The 6,466-nt window shown below is 42.1% G+C and overlaps 1 long non-coding RNA gene across 1 annotated transcript; it reads right to left on the reverse strand.

Moving 5' to 3' along the window:
• Positions 1–733: 733 nt before the first annotated feature.
• LOC126981152 (uncharacterized) lies at positions 734–2,243 on the reverse strand. Its single transcript, XR_007733794.1, has 3 exons — positions 1,989–2,243; positions 1,363–1,560; positions 734–1,195 (listed from the first exon to the last, which is right to left on the reverse strand). It is a non-coding gene; the product is annotated as an uncharacterized LOC126981152 (long non-coding RNA).
• Positions 2,244–6,466: the final 4,223 nt, after the last annotated feature.

The raw sequence follows: 6,466 nt of genomic DNA on the forward strand, positions 1-6,466 counted from the left end.
GACAAGTTTCTACTTTTCCATCATATTCTACAAAAGCAGACTTTCCTTTTGCCTTCAAATCTTTATCAGGTATCATTCTCAATCCAGAAAGCCTATTGGTGCGAACAGTTCCCATGCATAGTATTCCTCTTTTATACATCTCAAAATACAAGGGAATTGTTGAGAACAAGTTATCCATGTAAAGTCTATGGTTCTTGTGGGTAGGAATAATTGATGCTAATTTGCACACAGTATTAGCACTGGATTTCAAATCAGGGAATCCATCGACCTTAGGAGTTGATCCAACACAAACTTCAAAATTGTGTACAATGCCATGGTTATCAGCAAGAGTCCATACTTTGAAACCCCAAGGGTTGGGCTTTCCTTTGATGTAATATCTTGGACCTCTTGTTCCTTTATATGGTATCATTTGTTCATCCACGCACACATTCTTATCCATAGGGATCATATTGTACTTGGAATTTAGGTGGTTCAAAAACTTTGTACAGTTTGTCATATTCTGGCGTTCCTTTGGCAGGGCACTGTGAATTATCTGCGAAGTGAATACATGACTTGATTTTTTCCCACCTAGCACAGGACATGTAGTCTATTACAGCCCTAAGGTTTGCATCAGAAGTCCAGTATCTACGATGGCTGGTCATTTTAACGATACTCATGTAGATACAAATGCCTAAAAATACCTCTAGCTCTTCTACTGTTAGAGAAAGTGGTTTGTCACATTGCAAGGCATATCTATTGCTCTCTTTACATATTAGTGTCAGTAATTCTCTATCAAAGAACTGCCTGAAATATTCTACTGGTTGTAATGCATTATCTCTGCCTGATATATAACCCCTAAACTCTGGAATATTTTTTTCATTATTCTCATTAGGATCACACTGTTTCCAATTAATTTTGTGCTTCAGGTTACTATAATCTTCTACCTCCTCATCCCTTTCCACCTCAGAAACATGAACTACTGAAGGTGTGGTGACTGTTACGTCTGAAGAATTATCATGTCCATGAACACTGATATCATTTGCAGCAGTATTACAGTCAACATCTTTAGTGTCTTTATTCTGTTTAGCATAGGTAAGAAGGGCAAGTCTTTCTTGTGTTGCCTCATTAGCTGCAGGTGCTTCTGAAGGTAATGCAACAGAGTCCAAAGGAAGCAGCGTTCTTCTTCTTGATCGCCCAGTGACAACCTTCTCTTCATCTGCAACGTAAGAAAAATTTACATGTTAGACATCAACATATTACACACTGATAAAAATTAAATCTACATTTAGGATATGAGCTCAACTGAGAGAGAGAGAGAGAGAGAGAGAGAGAGAGAGAGAGAGAGAGAGAGAGAGAGAGAGAGAGAGAGAGAGAGATTTTTACCTTGAAAATCAAGCATCAAATCGTGCCTGAACTGGGCTTCATCATCTTGGGTGAGTAGATATTCATCACCACTGTCTTCCACATCCTCAGTATCTGAATATTCTGAGTCAGAGCGGGGCTCATCTCTACAGGCATAATCTATGCACCTAGGGCGCGCTGGAAGACTGTCCCCGTAAAAATTTGTAGGATTCATGCCGCCTGGAAGAAACAGAAACGTAATTAGAGCAACAGTATAATATTTCATAAAATTATCGTAGTGATGAACATGAGTAGTCTGGAATCTTATTGCAATATATAACACTCTTCGTCGATATCGGCACGCATAAGGTGATAATAATGTGTCTTATACACAAGTCACCGATATCGTCACGTTTCAGAGTCGTTATTATTGGATATGCGTTTGGTGAGTACAACACTATGCTACACTTCACTCAAAACAACATCGATATCGAAACGTTTGAAAATCACGTCAACATGGGTTCTGTACACAAGTCACCGATATCGTAACGTTTAAAATTTGATCCGTCATTTCCTGACTATCATCACTAAAGCGAATATGCACCAACTGAATAACTCATCATACACTAGCAAATAACATGTAATTATTGGGTATCAATAACACTTACCTGAGGTTGAGGGTTGAGCCATAATTGTGGAAGGATGCGCAGCGCGTCCACCCCCTACGTGACGGCACCATGTACTGGTAAAAAACATCCATAGAGTTGGCGCGAACGCCATCTATTGAGATATACCTTAAATATTTTAGTTACAGGAACAAATACAAAGAAAACGACGTACTCACTTCGCGAAAGAAAACAATTTTTTTATGACTAACTGGTGTAAGCGTGAAACGTACCGATATCGATGAGAAACACGAAATAGGGTTATATTAAAAAAAAAAAAGGACTATAAATAAGAAACGCCCAAAAATGCAAATAAATACTTATAAACTAAAACAAACCAGACACTAAAACATATACAATCAGGCGAAAGCCACAAGAACCACGAAAATAAAACGACTCTCTCTGAAAATTGAACACTACCCAAAGTTTAATGAACTCCAGTAAAACCAAACACTAAAACAAATACAATCAGCCAAAAGCCACACAAAAAAAACACGAAAATAAAACGACTCTCTCTAAAAGTTGAACCCTACCCAAACTCTAATGAACTCCAGTACCCAGTAAATATACTACTCGTATTTTTTTAAGACAAAACGATATTAAAAAAAAACTAAAACAATTGCATCTAAAAAAAATAATAATAATAAAATATATTTGACTAGAAACAAAATTGAGAAATAATGCGGACTATGAAAACATACTCAAACTAAAATACATTAAACGTAAGATTAAGCGTGACTAATTTAAGGGACTAGGTTTTGTAAACATCCAGGATCATGTATATTATATGGCATCTTTAGGCGTCATCATATTGGTCAGAAAACAAGTCAAGGATATTAGCAAAGTTGTGTGTGTCCCTCAGTTGCTGTGTTAATGTGCAGTCCTGTACTACATGCATCGTGTACATCGTGCGTATGGCAGCGACGCTGCTTCGGAAAGTGAGATGGCAGCGAGGGAGCGGGAGGGTGTGAAAAACCGTTGGCGAGCGACCACTCGCTCGTACACACACACGCCGCTAGCCTGCCCGCCTGCAAAATAATAGCCTAGTTTTCATTAATTTATAATAATAGCATATTATTCCTAACTGCTAAATAATAGCTTAGTATTCATGAATGGAAAATAATAGGATAGTATTCCAAAATGCAAAATAATACCCTAGTGTTCATGAATGCAAAATAATAGAATAGCAGGCCTATTCCTAACTGCTAAATAATAGCCTAATGTTCATGAATACAAAATAATAGAATAGTATTCCTAAATGCAAAATAATAGCCTGGTTTAACAAAATACAAAATTATAAGCTAGTGTACACAGTAAAATTATTAGCTAGAGTACACAATCAAATTATAATAAATTCTCTTGACTACTTCATTAGCTTGTTAGCAAGTTATTACAGATTGTAAAACTCTTTCCACTTACAATTTATTACAGAAGTTGTAGATACGGTATAACATCCAGAAAACCTTACACCTTACGAATAAAATCCAATATTCCTCAAAATAACTTACTTTGTTCCCAGGAGATCACGACCCCCAGGTTAAGAACTGCTGATTTAGAAGCAAGAAACAATAAAGCAATATCAGCGACAGCAAGGGAGGGTAGCACGGGCAACTACTTACTTGAAGCACTGGGTGGTCGTTACTAACCGACTATCAAATTTGAATCTACACAAGCAACTGGCGTTGCCAGATGGGGATTATTTTACCATATTGAAGACCTCTAAGGTTGATCAGCCGAAATAATAACCTTAGCGTTAGAGCGTCGGGATATGCAGGGTGCCAAGATTAATTTCTGGTTAGTGTGCGTGATGGGGGGGGGATGGATGGTAGAGAGAGCGCGATAGTGTTGCCAGACTATTATGGGTCGTACAGCGACGCGCCCTCGACGTTTTCTCGATAATGCGTGCGACGTCGAGCGTCGTCGAGCGGCTAGACGAGGGGCGGTCATGCATAGTCGCCAGGCCCTGCGATCATCGCGAACCGTCGCAACGGGTTTTATTTTCAAAATTGGGCTCCTCTGCGTACAGTCGCGCGCATTCACGCACGATTCACCTCGACGTCCCCTCGCCTGTCGCCCTCGTGTGCGTATAGGCGAGCGGCCCTCCCTCGCCTTGTTGCTGTGAGTTGAAACAGAGGCAAACTCGCAGAGACAATGGCGATGCTCCCACGATTTCGTGCATTTTCAAAATCGCCAACCGTCGCAGAGCGAAATCGCAGATGTGTGATCCCAGCATTAGTGATGTGTCAGCTACGTTCATGTGGATACCATGAAAATGTGAAGACGGCACCCTTGGCTCTTGCCCGCGTCCTTGGCTGGCTTGCCAGCGTCCTTCGCTGTCGGCCCTCGGGGCCTAGCAGTGGCAAGAGAGGCGGCCGTCGGCCGTCGGTGCCCGGCAGCGGTGAGGAAGGCGGCCGTCGTCGTCGCCTGGCAGCGGGGATGAATGGGCGGGGGAGCAACTACGCCCCTCCGAAGGTAGCCGCCAAAAGTCCGCCCTGGTCTGGCGAAGGTAAGCGCCCACCAACGACAGGCTGTGTCGTAGGCAGACAAGTAGGCGTCTCGTAATTGGTAACGAGACCCCGTGCAGCGGCGCGGTGTGGAGTCACGCGGCGGGACGCTGCTCTCGGGTGCGGGGGGGGGGGGACTCGACTCACCGGGGCAGGAAAGGTCGCGGGCTGTGTCAGCGTTCTTGCACTCCCTTCTCTGTCTCTGCCCCTTTACATACTCTTGCTACTGTTAATATGTTTGAGAGAGAGTATAACACTTCGGAGTTGTTCGTAACCACGCATGCCACCTCTTTTGTTAGCCTTTTTATATTATCAGTTTTTATAGTAACTGCGGTTAGTGTTATGTTTTGTGATGAGGGCACGAACTGCTATCTTTCATCAGGTCCGGTGTACCGTTGCCTGCTTCCTCCAGTTGATTGAAGTTGACGATATAACACAATAGCCCTTTAAGTTAAGTGATGTGGATTATGTTTTGGCCGAGCGGAGCCGTTAAGTTCACTTCGAGTTCACTTAATTTACTCTCTCTCTCTCTGGTATATTAAAAACGTGATGAGTTTTAACTATATTAACAGTTTTACACAATAGTTACAAAGTTTATGTGAGCTGTCGCATACACACCCCGAGCAGTGCGATCTGTTCGTGACCGCTGCCCACTGTCTTCTGCCTCCTTCAGTCCGCGGAGGTAATTCCCCGGAAATGTTGATCTTCCGGTGTTGAGTCTTGCAGTTTTCACCGTCGGCTCAGCGCTGTTCTCACGGCGAATAAGCACGCCGTAGGCACTTACACCCGGGGCGGTATTAATAAAGACTCCTAGCAGTACTTTTAGAAGTCCTGCAAGAAGCTGTTTTCCTTTTAGCAGTAGCTTTTAACTTTACTGCTATAGTCTGTCCTAATTACTTGGCCAATAATAATTATTTACACCGAAAAGCCCCTCCCCAATTTTGGCTAAGCTCCGCCCCCCCTTCACCTGATTGGCTGTTCATGACGTCATGCGTTGTATCAAAGACACGTACCAAATATATATGATTGAGATAATCTAGCTAGTTTCATGATTAAAAAAATATTAGTAATTTAATTGAATGGCGGTACTCTACTTTAACAATCAATGACATCACCTAAGAAACAAAGTAAAATAATAATTATGCCAGTTTTCAAGGGATAACGAGCGGCCCTTCAAAACAAGCAATGTAGCATTGAAGGCGGTTATAGTAGGCTACCTGTTAAGTAATGCACACTTTCCGTCATTATTTCCTACATAGCTCATTCACATAGGTATACTAAATATTATCACATAAAAAATATCTTCTTCAGTAACTTCATACAGGTAGGAATCATTGTATTAAGGAATAAGTTTTGTATCCTTGGTTTGGAGGGACGGGTGTGTACGCTCGCGGAAAAGCGGGTGACGGTGAGCGCGGCAGACGACACACCCGTCCCTCCAAGCCACATACGAAACTTGTTCCTTATGAAGTTACTGTTAAAGATATTTTTTATGTGATTATATTTAGTATGCCTATGTGAATGAGCTATGTAGGAAATAATGACGGAAAGTGTGCATTACTTAATAAGTAGCCTACTATAATCGCCTTCAATGCTACATTGTTTGTTTTTATTTGGCGCCTCCCCCCTGGAACAGCAGTTTGTCCGTATTTTTATTGGCACAACACTTCAGACACGATCATTAGTGCCCGGGGGCCATCAGTCAGCTGCTATTATCGTTATTATATTGAATGAGACATCCGAAAAGTTAGCTTTTAAGTCGTTAAAAGTACCCCACGAGGACCTTCACATTTTCGGCGACTCCTTGCAGTAAAATCGCTTCTTCTAGCAGTAAACTCGGTTTGTCAACATGGGGCGTGGCTTAGGCAGGCGAGAGGGCGGAGCATCGGCCGCCGAGACGAGAAGCCAACTAGTCAGTTTCCTTCCGCACCACATGCAACCATCTCTCTTTATAACCTTAAAATTGGCGACTCCTAG

This window comes from Eriocheir sinensis, chromosome 46, assembly GCF_024679095.1.
Source record: "Eriocheir sinensis breed Jianghai 21 chromosome 46, ASM2467909v1, whole genome shotgun sequence".
NCBI lineage: Eukaryota > Metazoa > Arthropoda > Malacostraca > Decapoda > Varunidae > Eriocheir > Eriocheir sinensis.